This window comes from Pleurodeles waltl, chromosome 6, assembly GCF_031143425.1.
Source record: "Pleurodeles waltl isolate 20211129_DDA chromosome 6, aPleWal1.hap1.20221129, whole genome shotgun sequence".
Lineage (NCBI taxonomy): Eukaryota > Metazoa > Chordata > Amphibia > Caudata > Salamandridae > Pleurodeles > Pleurodeles waltl.
This window is the reverse complement of record NC_090445.1, coordinates 1,135,517,030-1,135,534,452: the sequence shown is the minus strand read 5'-3', so window position 1 is coordinate 1,135,534,452 and position 17,423 is coordinate 1,135,517,030. Positions and strand designations below refer to the sequence as shown.

At 43.8% G+C, this 17,423-nt stretch overlaps 1 long non-coding RNA gene across 1 annotated transcript; it reads left to right on the top strand.

The window, feature by feature from the left end:
- Nucleotides 1-267: 267 nt before the first annotated feature.
- LOC138302105 (uncharacterized) lies at nt 268-17,092 on the top strand. The gene is made up of 3 exons (XR_011205276.1): nt 268-423; nt 6,118-6,252; nt 16,728-17,092. It is a non-coding gene; the product is annotated as an uncharacterized lncRNA (long non-coding RNA).
- Nucleotides 17,093-17,423: the final 331 nt, after the last annotated feature.

Below are 17,423 nucleotides of genomic sequence, written 5' to 3'. Positions count from 1 at the left end.
GGAGTTGAGTCACGAAAAACATTTTGACAGTCAACTAATACATTTCCTTGAAAACAAAAAAACGACCTAGATTCTATTAAGGACACGGAGGCGAGGATTATGCTTCTCTTAACTTTACTGACAAACACAGCAGCCAATAAAATTGTAACAAATTGAAAAACTACAAGTCCCATGAGCCTTATACCACCAATCACGGCTCAGTAATCGTCCATAAATAGCACAAACGTTATAGTCCTTCCTCTTTCTTTGCGAAAAACAGTTCAAATATGCTTTAACTTGCAAGGCTGGTAACAAACTCTCTCAGGGTCTCTGAACGATCTCAAGACGTTGGAAGGTAACTGCATCATTACCGATCTGTTGGATACCTTCACGAAGTCGTGTTGGATGTTCCTGAATGAGAGAAAAACTAAAACTAACATCGAGGTATACCAAGGGAGGGTATTTTATTCACGCTTTATATCATAACAATTTAACGCTTGTAACATTTATAACTTTAAGCCATAAAGTGTGCATATTGGGTGGGATAATCCTCGCCTCCGTGTCCTTAATAGAATCTAAAATTCTTGACGCAATAGCTAGAAATTTTTTAATTCTATGTCAGGACCGGAGGCTTCGGATTATGCTAGTTCAAAGTCTATTTACCACTTCTGACACCACATCAACAATAGGCTTGTGATAGAACACCTTGAAAGTGGAATCATTTGATCAGTCCGCTGCCGCCATGATGTCCTCTAGCCTAGCTCCAGTCGCAAAGGCTTTCGAGGCCATGGCTCCTCTGACCGAGTGTGCCCCAAAAACACTTATGTCAATACCAGCTTCGGCTAATAACCATTTGACCCAACGGGCCAATGTTGCTGCAGCGACTGGGTTAAAAGGTTTTTGTAATGAAATCAACAATTGACCAGAAACATTTTGTCTGAATTCTCTTGTGACGTCTTCATAACTTTTTAAACACTGAACAACACACAGTTTTTTATTGTGTGGAAAAGAGGGATATGAAATACATTTGGACAAAGTTTTTGTACGTCTAGAAATGGAAAAGGATACTCCATTCGGAGTATATACTCTACCTGATAAATCCAGAGCTTTTACATCTGAGACTCTTCTGCATGAAAGCAGACATAGTAGCATTGTTAATTTTGCCGATAGTTGTTTGCAAGATAAACCTTCATTATCTGGCCAGTTTCTAAGGAAACGTAAAATGATATTAACATCCCTTAAGGAAGTATATTTCGGTAGAGGGGCTTTTACCATACAAATACCTCTAAGCAGTTTGCAAATCAAAGGGTGCTCCCCTACTGGTTTCCCCTGGATGTGAGGGTGACCCGCAGAAAGAGCTGATCGACAGTTATTAATTGTCCTATATGCCAAACCCTGGGATGCCAATTCTGACAGAAAATTGGCTATGACATGAATCTCTGACCCCAGGGGATCCATACTTCTTGTACTGCACCAACATACCCATTTCCTCCAGGCTTGTTTGTATCTTTTCTGAGTGGAGGGGGCCCAAGATTGGGATAAGAAAAACATTGCCGAGTCCGAAACTCCAGGCACTTGCCATCGTCGCCTGAAAGTCTCTAGGCCATCAGTGTTAACAGTCCCTGCAGAATTAGAGGGTGAAAATTGTTCGACGGATCCGAGAGAAGGTCCACAGACCATGGAATCCTCACCGGAAAGTCGCATGACTGGTTCATTGCGGAAGGGAACCAGGGCTGAGCACTCCACAAGGGAGTCACTAGAATGATTTCCGAGCGTTGGCGCTGCACTTTTTCCAGGACGCAAGGAATCATCACAAAAGGGGGAAAGGCGAAAAGAAGTTCCTTCGGCCATATCTGTAGGAAGGCATCCATCCCTTGTGCCTGAGGGTCCGGCCTCCAACTGAAGAAACAAGGAACTTGACTGTTCAATCGGGAGGCAAATAAATCCATCCGACATGTCCCCCAACGAAGTTGGAGAGCTTGAAAAATGTCTTGCTTGAGCTTCCAGTCGCTGCCATCCCGAAGGAATTGTGAGTTCCAATCCGCTGTTGTGTTGGTAATGCCCGGAATATATTCCGCCACCACCGAAATCTTCTGACTGAGGCAGAAGTGCCAGAACTCCTTCGCTATCTCTGCTAGGAGACGAGACCTGGTCCCCCCCAAGCGGTTGATGTACCTGACTGCGGAAATATTGTCCATTCGCAGCAGTATGCAACAGTGCGCCTGGCGGGGAGCCAGTGATTTGATGGCAAACGACCCTGCCAGGAGTTCCAGGCAGTTGATGTGATGGGATAATTCCCCCGGGGACCAACGACCCCCGGTCTCCACAGGGCCACAACGTGCCCCCCAGCCCCAGCGGCTGGCATCCGATTCTATCACCACATCCGGATTGGAAGGTAAAATCGCTCTGCCGTTCCATGCATCCATGTGGTCTAACCACCATGAGATCTGTCTTGGCTTCCTCCGACAGGGGAATTAGTTCCGAATATTGAAGACCTTTCTGAAGGTGAAGAATCTTCAATCTCTGAAGGGCCCTGTAATGTAGAGGCCCGGGGAAAATCGCTTGGATGGATGATGCTAGGAGGCCGACGAGGCGTGCTAATGTCCTCAAGGATATAGTCGGAGAGGCAAGCGCTCTCTTCAACTCTTTCTTGATCAAGTTCCGTTTGCTGAACGGAAGAACTAATAAAGATGCCACGGAGTCTATCTGGAACCCCAGGAAGTCTATCTTCTGTGACGGGCTTAGACAGGACTTCTCGGAGTTTATGATAAATCCGAGGTCTTGGAGTAACTGTATTGTCCAGTTGAGATGGGTCAGAACAAGATTTCTGTCTTGGGCCATGATAAGAATGTCATCTAGGTAAATAATAGGCGCACTCCACGTTCCCTTAAAAACTGCACCACTGGGCGTAGGAGCTTGGTGAAACACCAGGGCGCTGAGGAGAAGCCGAAGGGAAGAACCTTGAATTCGAACCATTGGGACTCCCATTTGAATTGTAGGAAACGCCTGTGAGGCGCAAAAATTGGAACTGAGAGGTAAGCGTCCTTGAGGTCTAGACGTACCATCCAGTCCTTGTCTCTTAAAAGATCTCTGAGGAGATGGATGCCCTCCATGTTGAAGTGGCGATACACCATCCAAGAATTGAATTGTTTGAGGTTTAGGCCCAATCTGGATCCGCCGCCTTTCTTTTGAACCAAAAAGATGGTGCTGGCGAAACCTCGGGAATGAGGAGAGGAGTGTATTACTGCTCCTTTTTGAATGAGAGAAAGAATCTCTTCTTTTATGAATTTGCGATCTGCGAGGGAAAAAAGGAGAGGCATAGGAGGATTTGTTTGCCTCGGGGTTGCGTAAAACTCTAATTGGAAGCCCTTGACCGATTGAAGAACTCAAGGGTCCTGAGTAATTGATTTCCAGGCTGGGAGGAAATGCTGAATCCTGCCCCCCAATGTGACCTCTGAAGGGGGAATAATTCTCACCTGAGTTTGCGTTGTCCTGATTGGAGTTACCTCCACGATATCCTCTGGAGGTTCGACCACGTCCCCTATAACGATTGGGATAGAAATTGCTTTGGTTCAAATAACTCCCACGTTTACCCTGAGAGGCATATCTGGAGCCTGGTATCTTCGGCCTGGCGCTCGGCCCCTGAAACGTCCGGCCCAGATAAAAAGAGCGTTGTTGAATACTTTCTTGATGTTGGATTGGGCCTTGTCAAGGGCAGTGAAGGTAGCAACGTATTTGCTCAAGTTGGAAATAAACTTATCCCCAAAGAGCATGCCATTGGGCGATGACCCTGCTTCATTAGTGGCTAACTCAGCGAGTTTAGGGTCTAAACGAATGAGAAAAGATCGTCTGCGCTCCGTTGACATGGCGCAGTTCGCATTACCTAGGAGGCAGATTGCTCTCTGAGCCCATTGAAGTATCTCCTCCGTATCCGACGGGGTCTCTGATTCTTTGGATTGTATGGCTAAGTCAAAAATGTTTGTTAGAGGACCGGAAACGTCCAATAACTTGTCCTGGCATCCCCTCCAGGCACGGTCTAGACCCTTCTTGGGGTCTTTGGCGAATGTTCGGAGAAATGTTGCCATGCTAGGGTCTAATTCAGGCGTATCTGCCACCTTACCCAGGAGGGAGGGGCGGGGGCATTCTGACCTAAGAGTGTTTCGTACTTCTTTTTCAAAAAATTTGCGTAATCTGTCTTGGACATAATTAGCCACCTCTTGGTTAGGAACCCACTCAGTAGAGCGGGGGTGGATAATATCCTCTGGTGAAAATAAAAGATGCTTGCCTTGAGAGGGGTTAGCTTCGGACATTTGGTGCCGCGTCTTGCGTTGCTTTTTGCGCGGTTGGGGTTCACTCGAATCTTCTGAATCTGATTTTGATGAGGAAGGGTTGTGGTAGCTGGAATGAGAGGATTGCAGAGGATTGGAGGATAAGTCTTGAGGAGGGGGAAAACCTCCATATGCATGATCTCGCAACACAGAGGTTGCCATTTGTGACCATATTTCTGCGGAAGAATTGCCACCTGAACGTTGCAGATTGAAACCCACCGTTTCGCTGGGATCTCCGGACTGTAAGCAAGGTTGTTGGCTACTTTCGCCCAAAAATTCCCTTTTGGCGAAGTTAGATAGAGGTTGGGTAAAGGGTTTGAGGGCTTGAATCATGGCCCAGTTCACGGAATCCTGCACATGGTAACCAAGTGCTTCCACCAGTCTTTCCTCCATTTGATGTTCTGAGGGTATTTCCTGCAGTTCGCCATACTGCTCATCATCATTGGCGTAGTACGCCATCTTAAATTAGTTTAGAAGGAGGAGTTAGCACCTGAGCAGGTGATTAAAGAGTTCAGCCAAATCAGTTGATTGTACACCGGTAAGATTTTTGTGGAGGGAGTCACCTGCTACTTAAATATTTTCGAATTTTGTATAATTGGTATAAAAACCAAGGATGCCCCCTGAGCCACGCTCTATTTAGTATTTTTGCAGCCCCTATGGGCGATTTTAGGCCGCTTTGATAGGAGATTATGCTTCTCCGTGTTCACGCGCTGAAAACCCGATCGGAAAGCTCCGAGCGGCTCTCTGCGCGTGCGCACGCATGGGCATGAAAAGAGGACTGAGTCCTCTTCGGACTGAGCGAAGCGCTCGTTCGGCGGCCTGCTCCCACTCCACACCGGTCGCTAAGCAACAGTAAACAACAGAATATAGCGGAGCCGAAGCTCCGAAGTACATAGAAAATAAACAATTGCTAATGCTGCGCGCGTTCGCTTAAATCTATAAATCTAAAGACAAAAGCATTCGCGCGTGACTTAACTGGCTGCTGGAGCAGCAAAGAAAGAGGAAGGACTATAGCGTTTGTGCTATTTATGGACAATTACTGAGCCGTGATTGGTGGTATAAGGCTCATGGGACTTGTAGTTTTTCAATTTGTTACAATTTTATTGGCTGCTGTGTTTGTCAGTAAAGTTAAGAGAAGCATAATCCGAAGCCTCCGGTCCTGACATAGAATTTGGCAGTAAGGAGAAACGTGGACATAATCTTGTTCTGGCTTACATGGGCGTAGGAAGTTTGAGGAACGCAGGGGATGTATCCCCCCAAGATATTGGAGGGTGGGAAACACAGGGGACGAAGGTGGGGGGGACATGGGGACAAAATAATTTCCCCTCTCACATCTATTATTCAGAGGGCCATTAGCGCACAAAAGCGCTACCTATAATAGCCCTGTACCGACCATCCTGCAATCTGACGGTAACAGAATGAAGGTGAGTCAGGAGGCCCCCTGCGCCCTCTGCCCTTTTGTTTGTCCTGTTCACAGCTGTGGGCATTAAGGGTGCTCATAAGAACAAAGGGCATGAGGAGGAAAAAAGAGTTTTGGATGATTACTGTCTGCATCACCTGCTGCCTTGAAGAGGAGCATTGCAGGATTCCTTCAAGAGGAGCTGCAAGACAATGAGAAAGATCTAAAGAGGAAACAGAGTCCCACTCACCCTGATGCCTGCAGGCTAAAAAGGAGACTCTGTGAAACACAACACCAGTTGGTGAAACTGTGAAGTCCAGATTGAGCCCAGATTTTACCTTTTCACACAGCAATTTAGCTATTAGAAGGGTATATTTTTCTAACATTTATGTTTAATGTTTTGTTTTCTAGGTAATGAAGGGCTTGATTAGAGCGTGGCTAACAGGTCGTCCGTAAGAAGACCAATCGAGAGGAATGGATGTTTGGCTGAAGTTACGGGCTCTGTAACGGAGAATGGATATGTGGCTGATTTTACTGACGGTCCGTGTAAGTAGATGACTGATGGTCACCTTGAAGTTAAGCAACTTGGAAGATAGCGTACTGTATCTTTCTCGGGGCCTAGCGTGCCGTTGGTGTTCGCGTGTCTTTGCAAGGAGGTGTATTTTCTCACTCACGCCCTTGCATCTAGGTGACTAATTAGGAGACTAGTGGTAACATCTGCCTAGGAGTTGTCTACTAAACTAAGTTAGGTAAATGCATTGCAGGTCTTGTGTCAGTGAGAGTGAATGGTCTCCTGCTCTTTTTCACAGTGCTTAAATGGGAAAATATCTAGTTCTTGGGCAGTCGGCCAAAATACATGTCGTAATATCCCTTTCGGATTTTTTGGCAAAGGAACAGGGTCCGTTCCGATGTAGGGACTTACAGATATGCTTGAATGGAGTTTATGCAGAGTTGCTGAGAGTGGTACCGACCTCTCCTTTTTGAATCAGTTGTAATGCGGCGAATACCTTTTACAGGGAGTGCAGAATTATTAGGCAAATTAGTATTTTGACCACATCATCCTCTTTATGCATGTTGTCTTACTCCAAGCTGTATAGGCTCGAAAGCCTACTACCAATTAAGCATATTAGGTGATGTGCATCTCTGTAATGAGAAGGGGTGTGGTCTAATGACATCAACAACCTATATCAGGTGTGCATAATTATTAGGCAACTTCCTTTCCTTTGGCAAAATGGGTCAAAAGAAGGACTTGACAGGCTCAGAAAAGTCAAAAATAGTGAGATATCTTGCAGAGGGATGCAGCACTCTTAAAATTGCAAAGCTTCTGAAGCGTGATCATCGAACAATCAAGCGTTTTATTCAAAATAGTCAACAGGGTCGCAAGAAGCGTGTGGAAAAACCAAGGCGCAAAATAACTGCCCATGAACTGAGAAAAGTCAAGCGTGCAGCTGCCACGATGCCACTTGCCACCAGTTTGGCCATATTTCAGAGCTGCAACATCACTGGAGTGCCCAAAAGCACAAGGTGTGCAATACTCAGAGACATGGCCAAGGTAAGAAAGGCTGAAAGACGACCACCACTGAACAAGACACACAAGCTGAAACGTCAAGACTGGGCCAAGAAATATCTCAAGACTGATTTTTCTAAGGTTTTATGGACTGATGAAATGAGAGTGAGTCTTGATGGGCCAGATGGATGGGCCTGTGGCTGGATTGGTAAAGGGCAGAGAGCTCCAGTCCGACTCAGACGCCAGCAAGGTGGAGGTGGAGTACTGGTTTGGGCTGGTATCATCAAAGATGAGCTTGTGGGGCCTTTTCGGGTTGAGGATGGAGTCAAGCTCAACTCCCAGTCCTACTGCCAGTTCCTGGAAGACACCTTCTTCAAGCAGTGGTACAGGAAGAAGTCTGCATCCTTCAAGAAAAACATGATTTTCATGCAGGACAATGCTCCATCACATGCGTCCAAGTACTCCACAGCGTGGCTGGCAAGAAAGGGTATAAAAGAAGGAAATCTAATGACATGGCCTCCTTGTTCACCTGATCTGAACCCCATTGAGAACCTGTGGTCCATCATCAAATGTGAGATTTACAAGGAGGGAAAACAGTACACCTCTCTGAACAGTGTCTGGGAGGCTGTGGTTGCTGCTGCACGCAATGTTGATGGTGAACAGATCAAAACACTGACAGAATCCATGGATGGCAGGCTTTTGAGTGTCCTTGCAAAGAAAGGTGGCTATATTGGTCACTGATTTGTTTTTGTTTTGTTTTTGAATGTCAGAAATGTATATTTGTGAATGTTGAGATGTTATATTGGTTTCACTGGTAATAATAAATAATTGAAATGGGTATATATATTTTTTTGTTAAGTTGCCTAATAATTATGCACAGTAATAGTCACCTGCACACACAGATATCCCCCTAACATAGCTAAAACTAAAAACAAACTAAAAACTACTTCCAAAAATATTCAGCTTTGATATTAATGAGTTTTTTGGGTTCATTGAGAACATGGTTGTTGTTCAATAATAAAATTAATCCTCAAAAATACAACTTGCCTAATAATTCTGCACTCCCTGTAAAGGCTTGCCAAATTACTACCATACCAGTTGTCTTAATTTGTAATTGACAAAGACTTTACTGCCATCAGATGTGAATGGGATTTTAGATGTTGTAAGATCCTCCTTGGTGTATTTAAATGGAAGAAACACGTGCTTGTTCCTTCAGCCACCTCTGTATTTAGAAGTAATTTGTGATTGTTGACAGTGCCTCAGTTCCTTGCCAACTAAAAGGGAGTTGGACACCGGCCCATTAAAGAGAGTCAGATAGGGGTGATTCACATCAGAAAGTTTAAAATGTGTTTACTAATCTCCTCATAGCCCACAAAGGCCATGTGCCCATAGTGGCAGAGCACTTTAAAGAGACAAGGCATAGAATAAAAGTGAGACAAGCAAAGAAACATGCCGGTAAACATGACACCTAGGACTTCAAAAACATTGTTATCTTTGCTGTACATGATTTGAGAAGACAAAATACAATAGTCCGGTAGAAATTATGAAAGGCAATTTAACAAACACCGTTTGTAGTCTCTTTTGAGATGGGAGATTGACGTGGCCTTTTGGAATAGTTTTCCAAATCTTTGGAACATTTCAAGAGTATGATTCTTTCAATGTACTATACTTTTTGAATTTGCTTATTCACTTGTGTAGCTTAATTAGAGGTGATTGTTTCAGTGTAATAGACTTTTTGAATTTGCTTATTCGCTTGTGTAGCTTAATTAGACGTTTCCTTCTTTGAGTTTTATTTCTGCCAGAGAGCGGAGTTGTTTTTTAGAGTGTTCATGGTTGTTCAAATGAACCTCCCTGTATGTGATGCATGCAGTCTTCAGGCCAGACAATGACAGTCTTTGTGAAGCCATCAAAGTGAAGAAAGCATTGGAGTGATGCTGGAGACTTTTTTTGTATTGGGGAACATCTGGGTTCCAAGTGGAGGACTCATTTTGTGGTGAGCTGGGTGGAATTAAGGCAGCCCAGTCATGGGGCATTGTGACAGCCCCTCGCCAGATGACGAACACATAGGGGGTTATTCTAACTTTGGAGGAGTGTTAATCCGTCCCAAAAGTGATGGTAAAGTGACGGATATACCACCAGCCGTATTACGAGTTCCATAGGATATAATGGACTCGTAATACGGCTGGTGGTAAATCCGTCACTTTTCCGTCACTTTTGAGACGGATTAACACCTCCTCCAAAGTTAGAATAACCCCCATAATGTTTGAGGTGGAGATGCACACAAGCAGGGACAATAGTTCTCAGGTACAATCTTTAAACAACTAACAAATGGTGAATAGAGATCTCTCTCTTTCTTTCTTTCTTTCTTTCTTTCTTTCTTTCTTTCTTTCTTTCTTTCTTTCTTTCTTTCTTTCTTTCTTTCTTTCCTTCCCCCTCCCATCCCTGTGGGGAATAACATTTCGAAAATGCTTTTAAAATAACTATAAGAGCCACAGATAACTTTCTTGTCTTCAGAAAACTACTTGAGTTGGCTCTTTCCTTCATAACCACCATATTCAAACAACTGGACTGCATATGCCTATGTTGATAAATATTTTTTTCAGATTATGTGTATATTTCTAGTTATGTATAGTTCTTTAGAAAATATGTATCGCTACTATGTCATAACAATAAAATACACAAATACTCTTTAAACCTGTTTGACTAATTATATTTTACCCATGTTCTAATTATGTATTGTATGTGCATATGTGTGTGTATTCACATGTTTGTGTGTGTGTATGTATATATATATATATAAATATATATATATATATATGTGTGTATGTGTTGTTTCTGTGCTTGGCATGTTTGTAGGTCATTGCATGGCTCCTGGGTGGGTTATTATACTAGATATCTATGAATTCCTGCTGTCATCTTATCACACATATCTACCCATCATCATATGTCATGTCTCTATCAAACTATCCTCCATTCTTACTCTGACTCATCCCAAATCCTTTCTACTACTTTCATCTCCTAAATAACTCTGCCTAAGCTCTTCCCTCCACTTCCACATCTAACTCACCAAACCTCACTCTACTACCGTAACCTCCCACACAACCCTTTCTAAATTCTCCCGCATTTATCTCACCCTGCTACTATGCTCTCCCTAACCCTTCCACATACTCTTTCCTCCTCCATCCCCCTTTACTCATCTCAAGCCTTTGGGTTGAGTAAATTAAGGATATACTCCCAATTAATTCTTGTGGATTTCTTTCCTCCTCTACCCCTCCATTACTCCAGTCAATCTAACTAACAAACTCTCTTATCCGCGGCTCAAATTAACTCATAATAATACTAAAACTGTACTCCTTAGTTCCCGATACTAATCCATCACTAATTCTTGTTGGGTTCCAGAGTAGCGTGCTACTCACCGAAAAGCACTTCAACGCCTCGTCAGGGGTACTAAGCGCTATATAAATACGATTACAATACAATACAATACAATACAATATTTCATTTTGGGCCTTTATGCCTAGCGTTATTATTTATGTTGTTGTTATCGTTACATACTTCAGCATATTGAAGTATGTAATCTTTTCTCTATCTTTTCTACACTCTACTCTGAAACAATCTACCCTATGCCACTGCACCCTACACTGCTTTTCTCCACTCTGTGCTACTCTATGCCACTGCAATCTATGCTGTTCCACTCCACTCTACTCTGCAGCACTCTACACTATGCCACTGCAATCTATGCTATTCTACTCTAACCATTGTACACTACACCCCTGCACTCTGCCAGTGCACTCTCCACCACTTTACTAAAAACCAATGCACTCTATGCACTCTACACCAACGTACTATATGCCACTACACTCTATGCCACTCTACTCTGCATCACTGCACTCTACACCAGTCTACTCTACCTGTCACCACTCCACTCTACCATGAACTGCATCACTCTATGACACAGCACTCTGAACCACTGCAATATATGCTGTGCCACTCCACTCTGCTCCCCTGTACTCTCTACCACTCTGCGCTACTGCACTGTACGCTAAACCAGTGCAGTCTTCGCCAATACACCACTTTACTCAGTACCACTACACTCTACAGCAATCTACTTTGTACCACTGTACTCTATGCCACTTCACTCTAGACCACCCAACTCCACCCAACTCCACTCTGACACTTCACTCTGACATTACACTCCATGATACTAGACTCTGACACGCTATTCCAATAAACTCTAACACTTTCTCCACTCTGTAACTCCCTACACAACTCCCTGTACGCCACTCCATTCCACTTTACTCCACTCTATGCCACTCCACAACACTCTATGCCACTTCAATCTACAATACTCTACTCAATGCCACTGCACAACCCTCTGTGCCACTCCACTATACAACAATGTACTATGCTCAACAACACTCTACCCAACTTTCTCTATGCCAGTTCACGTTACTTTACTTCACTCTATTCCAGTTCACTCTTCTTTATGCCTTTCCACTCTACGACACACTGCCACTCCACTCTATTACACTCTGACACTACTCCACTCTACTACTACTTTATGGCATTGGCGCTTGATTAGAGATTCAGATCTCCATTGATTGCCTTCTCACTCATATGAGACATGAGTCAGATTTATGTTCGCCGTTTTGGTTACAAGCACTCTATAACCCTTTTAACTCAAGCTTACCAAAGGCTTCGGATGATCCTGATACTTGTCTAGGGGATTGAAATATCGTCTGCCAAAGTACCTTGACTTGAATTTGTGATATTGCACATAAGTTGGCATAAGCATAGGTACTATGAGCTAATGACTTCTTGATTCACTATTTGAGTCATTCATGTAAAAGTCTGTGTATAAAAGCTTGTAAATCATTATTGTTGATGCTAACCTTGTAGGAAAGTAGCCTCTTTCTAGCTTGGTTACCCCCACATTTGGCCTGTTTGACAGTGTGTTTGAGTGTGTCTACTGGGATCCTGCTAATCAGGACCCCAGTAGTTATGCTCTCTCCCTTACCTTATGGTTGTTGCATACTGGTAACCCAGTATTTCACCCAAAATTGGCATACTGGTGCCCTCTTATAAGTCCCAAGTATATGGTATTTAGGTACCCAGGGCATTGGGGTTCCAGGAGATCCCTATGGGCTGCAGCATTTCTTTTGCCACCCATAGGGAGCCCATGCAAAGGCTTCTGCAGGACTGCCATTGCAGCCTGCATGAAAAGGTGCATGCACCCTTTCACTGCCAGTTACACTGCACCAGGTCACTTATATGTCACCCGTATAGCAGGCCCTCCAGCCTTAAGGGTAGGGTGCAGAGTACCTGTGTGTGAGGGCACCCCTGCACTAGCAGAGGTGCCCCCATGACCTCCAGGACCATTTTCCCAGACTTCATGCGTGCGGGGATGCCATTTTACACGTGTACTGGAAATAGATCACTACCTATTCCCAGCTACATAATGGTAACTCCGAACATAGGTATGTTTGGTATCGACATGTTGGAATCATACCCCAAGGCTTTTGCAAGCATTGGTTGTATGATTTCATGCACTCTGGGGGCTCCTTAAAGGACCCCCAGTATTGCCATTCCAGCCTTCTGAGGTTTTCCAGGCAGCCCTATCTGCTGCCACCTCTCAGACAGGTTTCTGCCCTCCTGTTGCTTGAGAAGCTCAAGCCCAGGAAGGCAGAACAAAGGATTTCCTTTGGGAGAGGGGTGTTACACCCTCTCCATTTGGAAATAGGTGTTACAGGCTTGGGAGGGGTAGCTTCCTTCCCCAGGCCACTGGAAATGCTTTGAAGGGCTCATTTGGTACCCTCCTTGCATAATCCAGTCTACACCGGTTCAGGTCCCTGCTCTGGCACGAAACTGGACAAAGGACAACTCCCCTGTCCATCACCACCCCAGGTGTGGTGCTCAGAGCTCCTCCAGAGGGTCCCTGGGTTTTGCCATCTTGGATTCCAAGTTGGCAGCGAACTCTGGGAGCATCTGAGTGGCCAGTGCCAGCAGGTGGTGTCAGAGCCGTCCCCTGATAGGTGCTTACCTGTTTAGCTGACCAATCCCCCTTTCAGGGCTATTTAGGGTCTCTCCTTTGGGAGGTTCTTCATCTTCATTTTCAGATTGCAAGACTCCAGCAGGAATCCTATGCATCCTTTACTTCACCTTCTCACTGAAGAAACTGCATCTGGACCCTCCAGGAACTCCACAAACTGCAACAACGAAGCAAGGACAACTTCTGCGACATTGTATCTTCAGCTCTTACCAGCAAATGCAACTGTTTCCCGGTAGTGCATCCTCAGAGGACAGCCTGTCTTCAGCCTGCACCAGAAGAATGAACGAATCTCCCTTGGAGTGAAGGAGTCATTCCCCTGCTTCAGCAGGCACCTCTCTGCAATGACGACCATCTGCGTGGGTCCCCTCTCCTGACAAGTTTCATGGATCCTGCATCACGTGTGGTGGACTGAAGTGGTCCCGATGGTCCTGACATCCTACTGTCCAACTTTGTTGGAGGTAAGAGCTTACCTTCCCACGCAAGACAGTGCCCCTGTGCACCACGTGTTTTTCAGTTGCCAAGGCTTGTTGGCATCATTCTATGAAATTCTTTGTGCACAATGTAGCTCCGGCCCCCAGCACTCCTTTCTGCGATGCACAGCTCCCTGAGTGGTTCTCTGGTGGCGTGAGATCCTTTGTTTTTGTGCTGCGAGGGCCTCCTTTTGTGACTTCTTTGTCCCCGTGCTGGGGGACTCCTGTGTGCGCTGGCTGGTCTTCTGTGGGCTCTCTGAGTTGCTGAGAGACCCCTCTGACTCCTCCCCTTGGCTAGAGTCCAGCAGGTCCCTCCTGGTCCCGGGCAGTTCCATTTTCCGCTAACCGTGAGCTTTGCGTGTGCCAAGGCTTGTTGGCGGAATCCAGCAACGCAAACCAGACTGCAATCATCCATCCGGTGTGGGATATCATCTGCACCAATCAGGAACCCACATCCATCGTCTTGGGTGTAGTACTGACTGTTGCTCTTCACCAGTGGTTCTTCTTTTGCACCTTGATTCAGGTTAGCAGGGGCTCCTGTCCTCCCTGGACTCTTCTGTGTTTCTTGGACTTAGTCCCATTCTTCCACAGGTCTTTAGGTCCAGGAATCTACCCTTTGTGTCTTGAAATATCTTCTGGTTCTTGCATTATCTTCTTTCTCGTGTTCTTGTGTGTTCTAGGAAAGTACCTGTTATTTACTCCTGCTTTCCTGGGCTCTGAGGTGGGTTCTATTACTTACCTTTGGTGTTTTCTAATACTCCCACCGCCCCTCTACACACCACACTTGTCTAGGTGGGAAACCAACATTCACATTCCACTTTCTTAGTATATGGTTTGTGTTTCCCCTAGGCCCATTTCTAACCATTGTGATTTTCACTAATTGCACTGTTTTCTAACTGTTTTTATTGCTATTGCTGCATACTAGTGTATATAATTGATGTATTACTTACCTCCTAAGGGAGTATAGTCTCTATGGTATTTTTGGCATTTGTGTCACTAAAATAAAGTACATTTATTTTTGTAACACTGAGTATTTTCTTTCATGTGCCTGAGTACTGTGTGACTACAGTGGTATTGCATGAGCTTTGCATGTCTCCTAGATAAGCCTTGGCTGCAGCTACCCCTTGAGGGCCTGGCTTCTAGACACTGCCTACATTTCACCAATAAGGGATAACTGGACCTGGTATAAGGTGTAAGTACCATAGGTACCCACTACAAACCAGGCCAGCCCCCTCCAAACCACTGTACTATATAGGTTACCTTTTAAATTGTTCTTGTAATTGGTGACATTGGGTCATCCAGATAACTTGTGTAATGCCCGAATACCAGTCTTTCTCGATTTCCCCTGTTGATGTTTTCCCACTACATTTGATCTTTTATATTTTGATTGAATAAATGCACGAAACATTCCATTTGCATACTACTTTAATATAATTGTTTATGGGAGTGGTGTTGCATTTAATTCAAGGGACCCCTCTCCCTTTAAAGTTAGTTTACTGCTCCCTTCTAGGACACTCTACTTACTCCATGACACTACGCCACATCAGTCGATGACACATCATTCTCCTTTATCCCATTAACTTTGAGCCATGCTGAATAGTAGTCTCACTAGTGTACTGCATGGCTAAAACACATTGGCAAAGGCAATAGAACTTGCATAGGCGAGACCTATTGGCTTTTCCAATGCTTGTTTATAAGGTATGAACTTCATGGTGACTTGCAATATCCTTATGTACGCAGGGGGTATTTTACCCCATATAATACATGGTCACACCACCAACTTTCCCACAAACCACTTAAAACCTTAGTGCATAGCTTCTGTCGTTCCAAGCTATTAAAGTAGAGCAGAAGAAAGAAAAACAACATTCCATTTTCTGCTTTAAACAGCTGCATTAATTATGCTCTTTGACCTGATCTGCCTTTTACCTTGGCTGCTAGCTCTGGCAGAAGACAAAGTAATGTCAGAACTCGACTGTAATAACCCTATCATAGTCATTTTCTGATGTCTTTTCTTTACAATCAGTGAATGTCTTTTCTTTATACTCAGTGACTTGGTTCATCACAAACAGCCTTTTCTAAAGAAATTAGTGACTGCAGTTTATACAGAGATTAGAGAATCCATGTTTATATAGCCTGTAACTCCAAGGGCTTCTTCAGTTGAAATGCTTCCAGTTATGACTGATGTGGAGCTGAGCTTCCCAAGATCACACACAGGAGTAGAAGTTTTATTAGAACTATGGTTTCCGAAGGCAATTTACAACTGTTGTACCTAATCGCTTTTGATATCTCCAGTGCTGTTCCAATTGGCATGAGGCGAGGGGCATGATGGGTGTGGGGTGCAAAGGGTATGTTCTTCCTTTTTACCCTCCCACCTTTATTTGCTTGGTGCATGAAGATGCAAGGTTAATCAACATGTTATTTTCACATTTGAGCTAATTACTTTGTAAATGTAAATAACAATTAAAGATACTTCCAGACTGTGAAAACATGCCTTCCTTCCTCCCTATTTTACTTCCCATATATATGATTGTGTATATTTATTGGAGCCTGCAGTTCGTAATCAAGGAGCGATTTGTATAGGGTTGATTGAAAGTCCCCAAGGCTGTCCCTGTCCCCCCCAGATTTTTTTTGTCTCCTATGCCCTTGCTGGATTAATTGGTTGCAAAGGCTGAATTTGAAAATATGCTATGGGGTTAAGGCACCTGCTATAGTGAGCTTTGTGTGCTGGTACATCTCAGGGAAGGATCACCGTAAAATGACTCTGGTTTGTTAACGAAGTTGCTGGGAAAATATGTGTTTCTATAGTCACAGTTTTGACTCAGAGAAGTATAGAATGTTATCGTGTGACCTGCAAGCACATTGTGTAACCAGATGTTTTTAAAATGTTATGTAAATTGGTAAGTGGGTTACTCTTTTTGACTCAGAGATCCTTTTATTACTTGCAGTTCATAATTTGCAATCCTTCTTCTTCTTTTTTTTTTGTGGTTTTAAATAGCGCAAACATGACCTGAAGGTATTGGAGCACTTTATACAAGCACCAGTTACGTTACACAAGGACACATACAGCCTAATGAGCAATGAACCAACATAAAGGATATGCACTGCAAACTGCAAGGCGTGGGTTTAGAACCTATAGGTTTTTTTCTCAATCATTTGTTATTGTGAGGCTGCTAAAAAAATGTTTTGGCTGTAATAAACTCTTATTAGTACAAACATCCTAAAGCACTGCATTATGTTTTAAATCCTAACTTTGTGTTTCTCCCAACCATGTACTCTTAACATACAATCTGTACCAGTAATGAGGATGTGTAACTCCCTCACCCTGAAACCTTTATTGTTGTATATAATAACACCTTGTACATTGATTTACACACTTGTATGATTAATTGTCAATTTATCTTCTGTGTATATAATATAAAGTGCTCAGACAACCTACACTGGGATGAGTAATGCTATGAAAGAATTAAATAAAAAAAACAAAGTAAATGCTATTTAAATTATTTGTGTAAATACTCATACAGACCTATTCGTCTAACATTCTTACAGTGCATGCATATTTCTATACAGGAACTGGACAAAGTCAAAAGCTTATCTCCAAACAGTAGTTTCTTTTACATACTTGTGAAGTGATAAGCTGAGTGCCTTTGTTTCTCTTCCATTGTATTGTCGTCTAGGTTCTAGACTACTGATA